This window comes from Nannospalax galili, unplaced genomic scaffold (assembly GCF_000622305.1).
Source record: "Nannospalax galili isolate Female #2095 unplaced genomic scaffold, S.galili_v1.0 scaffold276, whole genome shotgun sequence".
Classification (NCBI taxonomy): Eukaryota; Metazoa; Chordata; class Mammalia; order Rodentia; family Spalacidae; genus Nannospalax; species Nannospalax galili.
The window spans coordinates 773,482-790,743 of NW_008337766.1; the positions used below are offsets into that span (position 1 = coordinate 773,482).

The 17,262-nt window shown below is 37.6% G+C and overlaps 1 pseudogene; it reads right to left on the reverse strand.

The window, feature by feature from the left end:
* Window positions 1–261: 261 nt before the first annotated feature.
* LOC103733843 overlaps window positions 262–17,262 on the reverse strand; it is a 20,418-nt pseudogene continuing 3,417 nt past the window's right edge.

Sequence of the window (17,262 nt, forward strand, 5' to 3'; positions counted from 1 at the left end):
AACATGAAATAAATTTCTCAGAAGGAAAAGATTTTAAGGGCCCCCATCTTTTATATGCATCCCAGCAATCCAACACTAAAGACGATAAAGCTAATGCATTTCCTCACAAGAACTCACGATGAGAGTGACTTTGTTATCAGACTCTGTATGTGTAATTCATTATGAGTATTGAGACAAGATTAAAATCTTCTCAAAGAAGTAGAGCACACATTGTTACTGCCTATAGTGAGCACTGCATTCAAAACTATCTTATTCCAGGAATTAAATAAGGTCAACCACACTCATGGGCATTTCCTGCTTTGTAGTATGGGAGAACATCTCAAGGTTATAGACGATCCTCTTGCCCACTTCAGCAGCAAAGTTTATAGCCACACCTGTTCTGTCAAGATGACTACATCTGCCAGTAGTGAACAGAACACAGCCTGACTCTGATTGAAATTCCCTCCTGGTGACATCTCTCTCCCTCTGATGCATGTCACCTTGCAGGGCAGAAACTGTGAAGTCCCTGGCCTGTGATTTCTCAGTGAACCAGTTCATCTTGCACCCTTAACTGAAAAAAATAGCTACTGTGGTCAATGGTCAATGTCTCATATAAGTCACAAGTGCGTTCAACGTCCATATCTACTTTCCAACATTTATATTACTCTGTTTAAGTTCTTCATGGGTCAGTTCTACTATGGGTCAATTTCTTTGTTTCATGAGATATACGCACATGGATTTTTTTTGGTTACTTCTAACATACCTGTTGTCATTGTGGAAGAAAACAACACAACAGGAATGCTTATATTTAATTTGTGGGACATCTCATAAATTTGATCCTTAAACTCTAAGCTCAGCATTTCATTCACTTCATCCAAAACGAGCATTTTGATCCATTTTTACAACAGTCATCTTCTGTTAAGCATATCAAGCATGTTCCCTGGTATATCAACAATAATATGTGAGGCTTCGGACTGTAGTTTCTGTATGTCATATTGAACATTTGCTTCCAATGTAAGCAAGCCACTCCCATATAGTCTGTACATGCCAAAATTGCCATTTAGATCTGTTGAATCAGTTTCTTTGCTGGTGGCCTTTACTAGAGCTTGGGTCTCCTTGAACTCAATCTCCAACTGTTGCAAGAAAGAAAAAGTAAGAGTGGCTGTTTTTCCAGTACCTGACTGAGCTTGAGCAATCACATTTCACCCTTTAATACAAGGAATAATAGATTTCTGCTCAATAATTGAAGGCTTCTCAAAACCATTGATACCTCAAAGAGGAGATTCCTTTAAATTCATATCATCAAAGTTATCAACAATCTCATTCTAGTTCTCAGTGACATTATAAGAACAGAGAGCATGGATACCCAGAGGGAATGAGCCCAGATGATGTCATCGAGAGGAACTTGAATGAGATTCTTGATAACTATAATTTGTTTGACAGTTATTGTCTCTAGGGTGAGATGGGAGGTATATATTATTAGTGGAAGCATCTTTTATAGCTACTTTTTTATCAGTTTTAAATATTTGAACCAAGTGTTTAAAAATGTTTAGCCTTGAAATTTTAAAAAGTATTCTATTTATCAAATTTATTTTAGTATATGAGTGTATTGCCTGCATGTATATAAGTGCACCTGTCTCGTGCAGTGCCCACGGAGATCAGAAGAAGGTGTTGGATTCCCCTGGAACTGGAGTTATAAACAGTCACTAGCACCATGTAGGTGATGGAAATCGAACCTGAGTCCTCTGCAAGAGCAGCCAGTGCTCGTAACCACTGAGCCATCTCTCCAGTCTCTAGCCTTTAAATCTGCTCAAATCAGTCTTTAAATCATCTTTTACTGTAAAGACAGTGCTAATGCTGTCAGTATCAATTCTTCTCAATATTAATTTTAAAAATTATCTAATAGAAATTTTCATTTCTGATCACATTGAAACTACTCTAAATTTCAGTAGAATAATAACTATCAAATTGGAAAACTGAAGAGTTTCATTGCCTGTTTCTAAAACTTCTGTGCTGCGACTCCGACTCCAATCAGGACAGAAGAAATAAATTTTTTGTCCTTTAGGTGGTTTTTGTCCTTTAGGTTTCTTTTTTTTTTTTGAGCTGAGAACCAAACCCAGGGCCTTGCGCTTGCTAGGCAAGGGCTCTACTACTGAGCTAAATCCCCAACCCCTAGTTTCAGATTTTTAAATGGCAGAAAGATTGCTTCTAGGTATATCACAACATATTGGCATGTATGCCTGCCATCAAAAGATACCGCTTGAATCTTCTCAGTGCTTGAGCTTCCCCACAAGCATATGATTGGCTAGGAGAGAGGTAAGAGATAACATGAGTACGTGCACTGATAGATTTTGTAGCCCAAGAAATTAAAACCTACAGAGCAATTTATATATCATAATTGAAATGATGCTATAATGCTTCAACATATCAGAACATGTGGGAAAAGTATTTTCTGTTAATTAAAAGGCTTTCCAGTTTACTCTTTAATTATTTTAATTGCACTTTGTAAGGTCAAGTGTTCAGCCTCTAGGGGGAAACATTAGATAATACCACTTCCAGAAGGAGCATGTTAAACTGGATGCAGAGATAAATCTGTTACATTGTGAAATGCAGGCCTTTTTCCGTATTTGCAATTTTCCCACTTAAGAAAGTTCTCTTACAGTTTGAAATTTTAATGCATATATGTGAAGGATAAAATTAAAGGCTGTCTTAGGAAATGTTATTGATGTTAGAAATAGATTGTCAAATGCCAATCACCACACTTTAAAAATATTTTTATGTGCAAACTCAAACCTGATGGAAGCCCAGCATGGACTGGGGAGATGGGTAGGAGCCCAGACCTAGCAGAGGAACTGTTAGCAACTGATAGATAATGGGAGAAGGACAGTCAGGTTTCTTTATTGGTGTTTTCCCTGGCAGATGGACCAGAGTCCATCACAAAGATTTACACCCAAGGACATTTGGGAAAAGCTTAGACTTGATAAGTCTTTTTTTAAAAAAAAAAAAAAAAAAAAAGGATCCTGCATTTCCAACAAATGACATTGATCTTTCACCTTGCACAAAAGTTGATTCCAAATGGATCAAAAACCTCAACGTGAAACTTATAAACTGTTAGAAGAAAAAATTGGCAGTAACCTCCAAGATATAGGTCTAGGAAAAGACTTTTTAAATGGGTCATTGGTTGCTTAGGAATTGAGATCAACAGTCAATAAGTGGGACCTCATTAAATTAAAAAGCTTCTGTACAGCAAAAGAAACAACCAACTAAGGAAGTGAAGAGAAAACCCATTAAGTGTATGAAAATCTTCACCAGCAACACATCTGACAAAGGTTTAACATCCAATATACATACAACACTTCAAAAAACAAAGAATTGAGAAAATAAGTGACCAGATTAAAAGATGGGCTAGGGATCTGAACAGAGTGTTCTCAAAAGAAGAAATAAAGATGAAAAGATGACTAAGAAACATCTTTAAAAGTGTTCAATGTAGTTAATAACTAGATAAATGCAAATTAAAACCACTTTAAGATTTCTTTTACCCCAATCAGACTGGCTAGGATCAGGAGAACAAATGATACCAAATGCTGGAGAAGATGTGGGGAAAGGGGAACATTCATTCACTGCTGGTGGAATTGCAAATTGTGCAACCCCTATGGAAAGCAGTATGGAGAACTCTTAAAACACTAAAAATGAGCCTACCATTTGACCAGGTTATAACTTGGCATATACCGAAAGGACACATTCTATTGCAGAAATACTTGTACAACCATGTTTGTTGCTGCTCTTTTCACAATAGCTAAGAGATGGAAGTAACCTAAGTGCCCTTAAACTGACCAGTGAATAGCAAAAATGTGGCACATTTACACAATGTCATTTTACTCAGCAGTAAAGAAAGATGAAATAATGAAATTTGCAGGTAAGTGGATACAACTAGAAACTGTTATACTAAGTGAAGTAACACAAACTCAGAAAAACAAAGTATGTTCTCCCTCATTTGTGGATCCTAGTACCAAATACTTATGTTTGAGTATATATCCTGATGTAACTTCAGTAACAAGGAAAATGGAAACTAACCAGGGAAGTAAAGGGAAAAAAGGAACCCGAGAGAATAGTAGGACACAGATGTTACTAAGGGAGAAATGTGTAAAATGGGGGTAATTAAATGGGAGGAAGAGAGAGAAGGCTATACAAGGGAAGTATGGGGATAAAGGCAAAGAAGTAGCTCAAGAGAGGTGGGACCATAGCAGACAGGAATCATCAAGGGAGAAATGGGGAAATGGGGATACGATAAATTGGGAAGGCATGGACGGAGGGTTAGATAGGGAAATAGAAAGGAGTGATAAATAACACCTAACTAGTTTGAAAAAACAGAGGGATTTTTATCAGTCCAAAAATATAATGAAAAATCACACATATAGTATCTCTACATCAATCCATGTAACTAAAGACTACATAAGATGAAACACTGCAAGACAGGAGAAATTACCTTTGAATTGTTGGCCAGGGTAGTCCAAGAAACTCCCCAAATTACACAGGCTATGGTTACAGCCCTTGACTGCCTCCCAAAACTTGAAGGTATGACACTAGTGCCGAAGACGGGATATACTTCAAACACAGGATTTGGAACAATCAAGCTGGAACTGACCTGGAAGCCACCTCACCTGAAGGCTAGCTCTCATAGATTTGGAGAGCACTACACAAGCTGGTACGGGAGAACATCAATCAATGATCAATTCTTGCTTCAAGGTTTCAAAACCGCATTGATGATTGGTACAGCAAATGATATTGGCTCAGTAATGGCATTCTTATCTTGGGGGTAATCAACAGCTACTTAATTGAACTTAAATCCCACTTTATGATAGAAACTCATGCGTGGTACTATAAAACATAGGTAAACACAACTGTAGAGGTCATAGATCTTAGAGAACACACCAAGACTGTCATATCCCTAGACAAATTTAATTTCTTACCATGTTCAAAATATGTATCCTGAAATTTAGAGACACGTATCCTGGTCATCATCCATCAAAGAAGCTTCTTTTCAACAGACAGTGATTGTTACAGAGTTCCACAACTGTTCATACACAGAGATTATCTATGAATTGCCTAAGTTTAAATGGCAAAGCTTCAATTCAACCTCTACATCTAAGGCTCAGGGCACATAGAACAAGAGGTAAAGAGAACCCTAATGCGTTTTTCAGTTCTCGTCAATGAAGCTACCTCATGCAACAGCAGGCCAGGAAGACAAAAGGTCACAAATGAACAAAATGTAGAGACTAAGAGTCTACAGAGTGTGAGTCCTTGGACAGGACTCTTATACTAAAATGCACCCATGCAGGGCTTGGGGACCATTGTGTAAGAAGGGACAGAAGATTGTAAGAGCCAAGGAGGAGGTGTATGACCGTATGTAAATAGAGTCCTACAGGCTCCTGGGACCCTTCACATACCAACCTATAATAATGGTGTCAGCGTGCATAAGACCCATGCAAACTCAAGCAGATAAAAACCCAGCACAGAACTGTGGAGACAGACAGCAGGCCCCAATCTTAGCTAAAGAGCTATTGGCAGCTGATTACTGTTGGGTGAGGGAGAGTTGATATTTTTAAAGGGAGGAAATCTAGATGGGCTCACTAAATCCCAGTGAGTGAACATGCCCTGAGGCACATCTGGGGACTCTAACTTGACATGATAGGTCTTAACACGAAACACAAATAACAGAATGTATGAATTCCAGTGGGGTGCTATGGGAGGGGGCCACTGCAGAAGGGTATATAAAGATGATCAAGATGTTTTGTATGAGGTCAAGAATCAACAAATAAGACCTCTTTAAACTAAAAAGCTTCTGCACATCAAAAGAAGCAACCAAAGAAATGAAAAGAAAACCCACAGAATGGGAGAAAATCTTTACCAGCAACACATCTGACAGAGGTTTAACATCCAGAACATAATAATGAACTCAAAAAACAAAGAATCAAGAAAGGAAGTAACCCAATTAAAAGATGGGCTAAGGAGCTGAAGAGAGAGTGCTCAAAAGAAAGATTAAAGATGGCTAAGAAGCATTTTAAAAGGTGTCCAATATCATTGTTATTTATGGAAATGCAAATTAAAACCACTTTAACATTCCACCTTACCCCAGTCAGACTGCCTAAGATCAAGAGAACAAATGATACCATATGTTGGAGAGGATATGGGGAAAGGGGAACACTCATCCACTGCTGGTAGGAGTGAAAACTTGTTCAACCCCTATGGAAAGCAGTGTGGAGAACTCTTCAAAAACTACAAATGAACCTACCATTTGACCCAGTTATACCACTCCTTGGCATATACCCAAAGAACTCATCCTATTTCAGAGACACTTGTACATCCATGTTTGTTGCTGCTCTTTTCACAATAGCTAAGAGATGGAAGCAACCTAAGTGCCCCTCAACTGACGACTGGATAAATGAAAGTGTGGTTCATTCATATGATGGAGTTTTACTCAGCAGTAAGAAAGATGGAATCATGGCATTTGCAGTAAATGGATGGCACTAGAAACTGTTATACTAAGTGAAGTAACACAGACTCAGAAAAAAAAAAAAAAAAGGATGTACGGTCTCCCTCATATTTGGATGGGTCCTAGTACCAAGTCCTTATAAGTGAGTATGTATCCAGACATAACTACAGGAACCAGGATAATGAAAAAGAACCAGGGAGGTAAAAGAAAAGAAGGAATCTGAAAGAGAAGAGCAGTAGAAAATAGGTTTTAATAAGGGAGATATGGATAAAAATGGGGCTATTTTAAGGGGACGGATATGGAGGGTTATACAAGGACACTTGGGGATAAAGGGAAAGAAGGAGCTCAAGAAAGGTGGGACCATAGGAGAAAGGTATTATTAAGGGAGAAATGGGAAAGATGGGGGCACTTTAAATGGAAAAACCATGGTTAAAGTATTAGAAGATGCAAGAGATAAATAATGCCTAGCTAGTTTAAAAAAAAAAAAAAACAGAAGGAACTATAAAAGTCCAACAACATACTGACAATTATACATACAAGTAGCTCAAGGAACATAATATATGTAGTCAAGGTTTATCTAAGAACTTTTGGTCTTTGCCCAAGCTTTATCTACATGGCACATGGTAATTAAAAGTATCAGACTGGTGGAACCAACCTTATTGGATATTTCACAGCCATGCTTTGAGGCCTATACTAATTTGGTCAGAGGGACTTTAGGACAGTTTTTGCTCCTTGCCCTCCAAGCTCAACTAAGTCCCAGCAGACTATGGAGCATCTCTCAAAATGCCCTGTAACGTGGTGAATCACCTTTCTTCTTGATCAAGGAGGCCACAGAGACCCCAGCAGATGGATGTGAACCAGTGTCCAATCTACAAAGAAGAGGGCCAACACAAAGAAAACATTTCCTCCATGCTTCCAAGTGAAGCCAGCCATGGTTGGGCAGGAGTTTGACTTATCTTCACATAGATGGAACTTGTAGAGGAAAGGAGCCAGGGGCTTCTCCTAAGCCCGTGTAACCCCTGAGGAACAGCTCCTCAAATGACTGTAAGAGTAAAATAAATTGGCTTATCTGGGCCAACTGCATGGTCTTAAACACCCAAGATGAAAGCATAACTAATGATTAAAGGGATCAGTCTAATTCTTTAAGAGTCTATATGTATAGCTAATGGCTCCATAATAACAAACAATGCCAGACAGGCGATAAATTCCTTTGAATTGTTGGCCAGGGTGGCCTAAGAGACTCACAAACAGTAACCCAGCATAGAACTGGGAAATTGAACAGCAGATCCATTCTTATCTAAAGGAATATTGGCAACAGCTTGCTGCTAGATGAGAAGAGCTGATCTTTCTAAAACAAGGAACTATAGATGGGCTAACTAGACTCAACGGATGGGTAAGCACTGGGGAATGGCTGGGGGCACTGACAATGGACAGTAACAGACTATGTGGGCCCCAGCAAGAGGTGAGGTGGGGAATAGGAGGGTTTCACTTAGATGTGGGTATATAGATGAATAAGATTGTTTGGGATGTTCTGTATGAAATACCACACACAAATCAGTAAATTAAAAGTGAATTATATTTGAGAACAAAGCATGAAAATTTGTTTCATGTTAATTAGTAGATGTGAAAAGTATTACCACTGAAATCTACCAGATCATTTTATATTCATGCTCAGCTGGATCTCAGAAAGTAGCCGATTGTGACTAGTAATAAGCAGATACATAGAGATTAGAGACACATGTGCAAACATATAAGTGTTAGTTGCATTAAAAATGAGTTTTTCCTATATGAAACAGTATATTTTAATTATGAAATGATCTTTTTTAAAGGTTAAGACCTCATTCAATTTTATGACTTACAGGGTTTATACTGAGTACAGTATTGTATAAGTGTATCGATTCAACTGTAAACCTTAAAATATACAGTCAATTTTGAAAAGGATGCATCTTAGCTCTGGAAATTGTTACTGAATATGTCAATGCTGTTGTAATGAAATGCTTCTTCTAATTATGTGGTTATTAAGTAAATAATTAAAACAATGTTTTCTATGAAATACACAAAAATTTTATTTAAAAATTCAAAACTGAAAAAAAAGGTATTCCACCATCTCACATGATGTTCCCATAGATTTGCAAGTTTTCCCAGGAAAGTTTCCTTTCCCATACCTCCCTGGGCCTATCCTGTCTGCTCTGCTAGGACCCCCTTTTGTTTTCCAGATCTGAGAGCTTCCCCAGACTTGCCGACGTGAGTTCCCTCTTCCAAACTTCCCTACACCCTACCATCTTAGCTGTCAGACCTGCTGGGGTTTGCTAGGACCCTTGAGCCTCCAGATCTGTGAGTTCTCCCAGCCTGTCCCATGCTGTTCCAGTGCCCTGAGGAGTCAGCCCTGGACCTCAACTTAAAAGTTGCACCCATCACAAACTTAACTGAGACCACTATTTATACCTCATTTGACCAGCAACATAAAGTGGTGCCCAAACTAACCACCAAGTGCAACTTTACTACACCAGCATCCAATCACCTGAAAAAATAAAAGCTTAACTCTTTAATCAACTTTTAAGTGTGAGCACGACATGGAGGATACTCATTCCCCCAGGTACTTCTTGGAACCTCTGTCTCCTTGAACTGTACTGGTAGAAATTGTTTAGCTGGAACTCTGTCCCTGGAATTATCCCCTGGGACACAGTTCCCAGCTTCACTGATAATTTTATTCAAAATGTCTCCAGCATCAATTGGGAAAGGGCAAGTTTGGTTTCACTCCAATCTTATCAGACTAAGGTCCTTCAACCTTTTCATCTCTACTTGTAGAATATCTCATTTATCCAAGGTCCATCATCTTTCCCAACCTCCATTGTGTGCAATGGAGATGGGACACCACTTTTCAGTGCTTTGATATGTTAATTCTCAAACATACCCACATCATGCATTGACTCATTCAATATCTTTTTATCTTTTCAGGTGGGATAACAAATTGAGTTTAAGTCAGGTATCAAGGTCACAAGACACAGAGCACTTGATTTTGCTGGGAATTAAAAGTCATTAGTTCACATTATGTTCATTTATGAAAGTCATTCCCACAAACAAGTATGACTCACTGGGGTCATAACTGGACAAGGTAGGAAAATAACAAAGATACAACCAACCATTCAACAAAGAAGACCCATACCAAGAAACACATCCAAAAACCTAGGTCCAGATGCCTAAGTCTAAAAAAAAACACATTAATATAGATAATATGTCTAGGGGCTGAAGAGGTGGCTCAGCAATTAAGAGCACTAGGTTCTGGCTGTTCTTGCAGAAGTCCTAGGTTAAATTCCAAGCACCCACATAGTGACTAACAACTCTCCATAACTACAGTTCCAAGGGATTTGATGATCATTTTCGGCCTCCATGGACATTACACAACATGTATACTCTTACATATATGAAGGCAATACACGTAAAAAATAAATAAATAAAAAATTTTAAAGATAATATGTCTGCTACAGAAGTGAATACCACCATTTAAAAGTTACCTAAGGCCGGGCGTGGTGGCGCACGCCTTTAATCCCAGCACTCGGGAGGCGGAGGCAGGCAGATATCTGTGAGTTCAAGGCCAGCCTGGTCTACATAGTGAGTTCCAGGACAGCTGGGGCTACAGGGAGACCCTGTGTCAAAAAAGACAAAAAAAATAATAATAATAATTCAGCAACATTAAAAAAAAAAGTTACCTAAGAATAGCAACCCAGTTCATATACAAAATTTTGATTTCAAAATACCAATTATAAATATGTTCAAGGAAATCAAAGAGAATGTGAGTAGAAACTGAATGAAGATCATGAAAAGACACACACACACACACGCACACACATACACACACACACACGCACACAAACTCTTGAATGAAATAACTAAAATAATTCAGAACCTGAGATTAGAATTCCATAAAGAGACTCTTTGAAGAAAAGTAAAACTGAAATAAAACACGAAATGAAAAACTAAGAAATTCAAACAAAAATAAATCTTAGAGGAAATAGGAGGAAAAGGAAATGGAAGAACTGAAACAGAGAAAATCAGATGTTGAAGATGAGCTTGGGGAAATGGCTCATTTGAAGATCATATCAAATCTAAAAGAGTCCAGGAACGGAATATGAAAGGCTTTTGGGACACTATAAAAAGACCAAAACTTTAAATCATAGGCAAATAAGAAGGAAAAGAAGCCCAGGTCAATGGCACAGAAATATTTTTAATAAAATCATAGAAGGAAATTTCCCAAATCGAGGAAAAGATATACCTATCAAAATACAAAGGGCATACAAAATGCCAAGTACAGGAACTGAAACAAAAACTCCCACATCACACAATAGTCAAAAGACTAAATGTATAGAGCCAAAAAGAAAAGAATACAAAAAATTATGAGAGAGATAAAGTCACATATAAAGGCAAGGCAGCCACAAAAACAGATGACTTTCCTTTAGAAAAATGTGGTTCCCAGCACCCACATGGCAGCTAACAACTCCCCATAATTCCAGTTCCATGGGATCCGAAAGCCTCTTCTGTCCTCCATGGGCATTACATGACATAGGTGCATTACCTACATGCTGGCATAACACTCATATACATAAAAAATAAAAATAATAAATAAAATGTTTTGAAAAATAAATATGAGAGTCTGAACAACTTGGACAAAGTTCTACAAATCATGAAAGAACACAAATTCTAAGCCAGACTAATATGACCACCACAAATATTAGTTATAATTGAAAGAGAAATAAAAGATTTCCATGATTAAAAACAGCTTTAAGGAATTTATTTCTGTGAAACTAGCTCTATCTCTTTAGAACACTGAGAAAGTACTCAATAGAATACTTAAGTCTGAAAAGAAGGTTAAATACTCTCAAGAGGTCAGAAAGAATAAAGATTATCCCAGAAAAGTTAAGCAAAAGAGGCATTAGAAAACAGCACTACAACACCAACATAATAAGAATTAATAAACATTGATCAATACTAACTCTAAAAATTAATGACTCCAACTCCCCAGTAAAAAGACAGAGACAATGCCAAATCAACAGAATAAGAAACGGGCAGGTGCAGCTATTCTAATAGTCTACAAAATAGACTTCATATTAAAACTAGTCAGAGAAGAGATAGAGAAGGTCAGTTCATACTCATTAAAGGAAAAAGTATGCCCAGAGGGTATTACGATTCTAAATATATATGTACCACACACATGGGGGCACCCATTTTCATAAAAGAAATTTTATTAGGACTAAAGCCATGCATGGACTCCAATACAGTAGGATTAATATTGTGGAAATGGTCATCCTACCAAAAGCAATCTGCAAATTCAATCCATTACTCATTAAAATTCTAATACAATTCTTCACATGAATTGAAAAACAACAATCTCAAATTTTATATGGAGACACAAAATATCGGGAAAGTCAAAATAATCATCAATGATAAAATAACCCCTGGAGGCCTTATAATCCCTGATTTCAAATTATACTACAGAGCTACTCTAATAAAAAAAACAGCATAGTAATAGCATAAAACAGACACACTGATCAGTGGAAAAGAATTTAGGACACAGAGTTAAATCCATTCCTTTGCAGCCATCTTTTATTTGACAAAGGTACGACAAATACACATTAAAGAAAAGACAGTATGTTTTAAAAAAATCATGCTTGGGGATGAAGCGAAATCTCAGTGGTTAAGAGCACTGACTGCTCTTGCAGAGGACCCAGGTTCAATTCCAAGTATCCACATGGCACCTAACAACTGTCTGTAACTCCAATTCCAAGGGATCTGACACCCTCTTCTGACCTGCACAGGCATTATACTACACGGGTGCACTTACACACCTGCAGGCAATACACTCATGTACATTTAAAAAATTAAAAAATCGCGCTTGTCAAACTGGTTAGCTGCATGTAAAAGAGTGAAACTAGATACCTATCTCTTACCATGCCCCAAACTCAACTGCAAATGGATCAAAGACCTCAACATAAGACCTGATAACCCTGAATCTCATAGAAGAGAAAGCAGGCACATACAGGCACAGGACATGACTTCCTGAACAGGATTCCTATCACACAAGCATTATACCTAACAATTGTCTAATAGGACTTCATGAAACTAGTAAGCTTCTGTAAAGCAAAGGACTTCATCTTTAGAGTGAAGAGACAGTTAAAAGAATGGGAAAAAAATCTTCACGAATTATTTTTCTGACAGGAATTTAATATCTAGAATATACTGAGAACTCAAAAAACTAAACATAAAAAAAACACAACCTAATTAAAATTGGGGTAAGGAGCTGAACATGGAGATCTCAAAGGAGTAAATGCAAATGGATGAGAAATACTTTTAACGTGTTCAACATCTTTAGCCATCAGGGAAATGAAAATTAAATTTATTACGAGATATCATCTGATCCCACTCAGAACTGCTGAGAGTCAAAAATTTAAGATCTTAGCTGGGAACACTTCTCTACCTGAATAGTATCATTCAGGGCTTTATTTAGTGAGACTTTTGACAGAAGACTGTTCTGTCATCACTGGGAATGATTTCTTCGGATAGACTCAACAGTTATTTGTTTCAGTGGAATTGTTTGTGCTTCAATCACTTTGGTTCGTTGCTGCCCGATTTCTGTGGATGTGAATCCAGCTACTCCCCATTGCTGTTCTTTACAGGTCCATCCTCTACTCTTAAGCTGCCTCTGATGTTCCTATTTGCCTTTGGTTTTCTGTAGTTGTTTTATGATATGCCTAGGCAATTATCTCTTTTGATTCTGCAGGTAATCATTGTTAATTCGGTCAAGAGTCAGTTCTCCATGGGTCTTTCTTATGTTTCTGCAATGGTTTATTCTTGTGAATAGCGACTGGTAGCTTTTTACTAACTTGTCAATTTAAGGAAGTCGACCATTGAAAACATCTTTTTATTACAGAAAATTGTCAACCTTTGAAAAGTCAAAGGTTAGATTTGTCTTCTTTCCAAAATAAATGAGATAATATCTTACTCCAGGGAAACTTTGGATAGATTTGTTCATATCACATTTAAATTGGTGGGTTCTGAAAAGTTGGGGTTTCTCAGTTGTGACACAAGCTTGTATGTATCACACCGTGTTGGACCTCTCCATGTGCTGCTCCTGTGGAATTTAAGAGTCAAGCAAACATTTAGCTCTGGATCCCTTTGCTGTAGTTCCCTCTGCCTCTGATTCAGATTCCAACTTCTATGAAACTGTGGCATGTAAAAACACAGTTCCAGGCAAGGGAAACATTCCTTCAAGTTGCTGGACAGGGTAGTCTAAGAGGCTCCCCAAAGAATACAGGCTATTTTGACAGCCCTTGATTGCCTCAAGAACTTAGGTAAGAATTTATTGTTGAAGACAGGACATATTTTGGACACAGGACTTGGAGTAGTGGAGTTGGAAATTTAACCTGGAAGCCTTCTAGCTGAAGACTAGCCCCCATACTATCAGAAGATACTATGTAAACTGCCAAGGAAGAAAACAAGCCAACGATCCCACCCACATGCAAAGTCTATAAACCATAACAGTGACCAGCCCAGCAAAAAACCTCTACTGGCACAGTAGAAGCACTTTTATCTTGGGGGTAGTCAACAACTGTCTAATTGGAATTAAGGGCTTCTCAGTGGGAGGGAACTCAAGTGTGGTACTGTGAACATAGCCAAATATATATGCCTGGAGAGGTTATAGATCCTAGAATAAAACCAACTTTTGTCACATCCCTAGACAAATGTAACTTCTTACTGTATGCTAAAACAGTATGTTTGTATCCTTATACTTACAGATATGTGTACCTCTCACCACTCATCAAAGAAGCTTTTTTTTGCAACAAATGGAGATTATTACAAAGTTCCACAACTGGTTAAATTCAGAGAAAAGTGTCTATGAAGTGTGCAGGCATAAGCGACACATCTATAATGCAACCTCTACACCAAGCTTAGTGAACATAGCAAAACAATGGACAGGAAAATTATTAATGCATCTCTCAACTCTGACCAGTGAAGCTTCCTCATGTAAGAGATGGTGATTAACCTAGAGAGCCACTACTGATCAAAGTACAGAGGATGAGAAACTGCATGTTGCTTATCTCTGACTAGGACGCTTAAATCAAACCTCTGCCACTCAAGACTCGGAGACCATTGTGGAAGAGGAGGCTGAATCATTGTAAAAACAAGAAGTGGTTGATGTCCACAAGGAACCAGTGTTTTCACTTCAACTAGGAAGATACTTATTTGAATTCACAGTAATGTTAACAGTATGCACAAAACTCATGCAAGCTGAAGCCAGACAAAATTCCAGCATAGAAGTAAAGAAGTTGGTAAGAAGTCCCAATGTGAGCTGAGGAACCGTTGGTCACTGTTAACTACAGGGAGACTGACAGTTGGTTTTCTTTAAAGGTGTGATATTAGATAGGTTAAACAGGCTCCTTTGGTTGGACACACACCAAAAAATATTTGTGGACACAAACTTGGCTAGATAGGCCTTAATATGTATGACAGTACATGAAACCCAGTAGGGGGACCATAGACAAATAGGGGAGGGTCTAAATTTGACTGAAATATATAAAATTATCAAACATTCAGTCAAAAATATGAATAAAAGTAAGTAGTTAACTTGCAAGTAGGATAAAAGCCCAAGTGTTTCAAAGTTCATAGCAGACCTTTATTCATTCTGCAGGCTTCTTGACTGTTATGTCTTTATATATGTCTCTTGTAATCTTTTCTCCACTTCTAGTCCCTTCTGTTAGTTAGCTTTGCATTACTGTGATAAAACACTCCAACCTAAACCAACTAGGAGAGGAACTGGTTTATTTGGCTCACATGTTCCAACCACAGACTTGTTGCCTTGACCTGTAATTGGCCTGCTTTTCTATACAATTCAGGACCACCTGTCCAAGGGTGACATCATCCACACTGAGCTGGGCCCTTTCACATCACTCAACAATCAAGAAAATGCCAGACGTGCCCACAGGCCAATTTTGTAGAGGAAATGCCTCACTGAGGCTCCCACTTCCAAGTTGTGTCAAGTTGAGGGTTAAAACTTTCTTCACATTCTTCAGTTTAATATTCATGGCACTTTTATTCTGATTTTTTTTCTTTGACTTTTTTGTGCATTTCTTTTTATTTACCATATTGTCATTAAAGTCATCAGATATACTTTCCAATTCATTGAAATTCTAACCTATTCGTTGACTGGGACTAACATGTCATAATACCATACGTCTTTCATGTGACTTAAACAATAAAAATTTATCTTCTTGAGGCAAGAAGTTCAACACAAAGAGTCTGACAGTGCGGGTTTCTGGAGCCATCTTTCCTTGGCTGTGAGCGGCTGACCCTCTCTGTATTCTTACAAGTACTTCCCTCTGTGTACACATATCCCTGGTGGCTCACCTTTTTCTATGAAGACACCCGTTCTATTGTACAGTACCAAACATTGTGACCTCACTCAACCTTACCTTCCCAAACACCCTGCCTCTAAATCTAGCTACACTGGGGCTTAGTACTTTAACTATGAGTGGGAATAATTAATTCTGTAGTCTCTGTTAATGGCTATTTTTCTGTTTATTTTGTGGAATATGGAACATTTTTTTTTCCTGAATCAGGCAAAAGGAATTCATATACAGTAAATATAATTAGGGAGAATAACATATTAAAAGAAGAAAAAAAATTAATTTCTCTTTCTTATATGTTTCATGTTATATATCTCTACACTGCCTAAACCTTTACTAACTCTAAGGTGGTTCAGCGAATGTTTGTATTGCAAACCTGATGCCTTTTAGAACTCCTTCTCTTTGAGTGTGGGGGAGGCCTGTAACTTGATTCTAACAACAGAACACAGCAAAAGTGATGAATGATCACATCTACAACTGTGCTGTTGTATGATATTTCATCTTGTTTGTAAGTTTACTCTAAATTCTTTTTGCTCTATTGGCTTAGGAAAATAAGTGATTGTATTATTACTTTTCTGTTACTGTGATAAAACACCAAATCCTGTAGGTCCATGCTGGAAGTCTGGGACTTTACTTTCAAAGGGATTAGACAGCTCAACCTCTTTAGCTTTGCTGCCTGCACCAGTGATGATGTTGAGAGGTCCCTGTGGCAGGAAAGTCTAGAGAGAAGTCAGGCCTTTAGTTTCACAAGTAGAAGGAAATGACTTCTTCCATGATCTGAGAGACTGTGGAAGCAGGTGCATGCTCTATTAGGCTTTGGATGAGAACCGAGTCCTGGACAACCCTTGATTGTTACCCTGCAAATGACTTAGACATACTGTAGCCAGACATCTAACCCCCAGTAACTACTGTGAAATAATAAATATGTACCGTTTCACAATGCTGAGTTTTAAAAGTTTGTTATGAAGCATCAAAAATTAATGCATGCTGAAGTTGAATTTAAATTATGGCCTACATATGTTAAAAATTATACTCTCAAATTCTGACAAAATATCTGCAACACAACACTTTCAACATTTTCATTTTAATAATTGTAATTCAGAAGTTTGTATTTTATTCTGGTTCAAAAATGCAAGTTAATTTTTATGACATATATGCATTATTCTATAAAAGAAGAAAGAATATTGCTAAATTAATTTTATAAAACCAGTATTACTGTGACACCAAAATAAAATAAACAGACAACAGCAAAAAACTGCAGACCAATTTCCTTGATGCTTCTCACAATAGTTACAAACCAAATTCAAGATCACATAAAAATGACCATTCATAATGATCAAGTTTGCTTCTGTCCAGAGATATATGGATAATATACATACATAATAACATAAC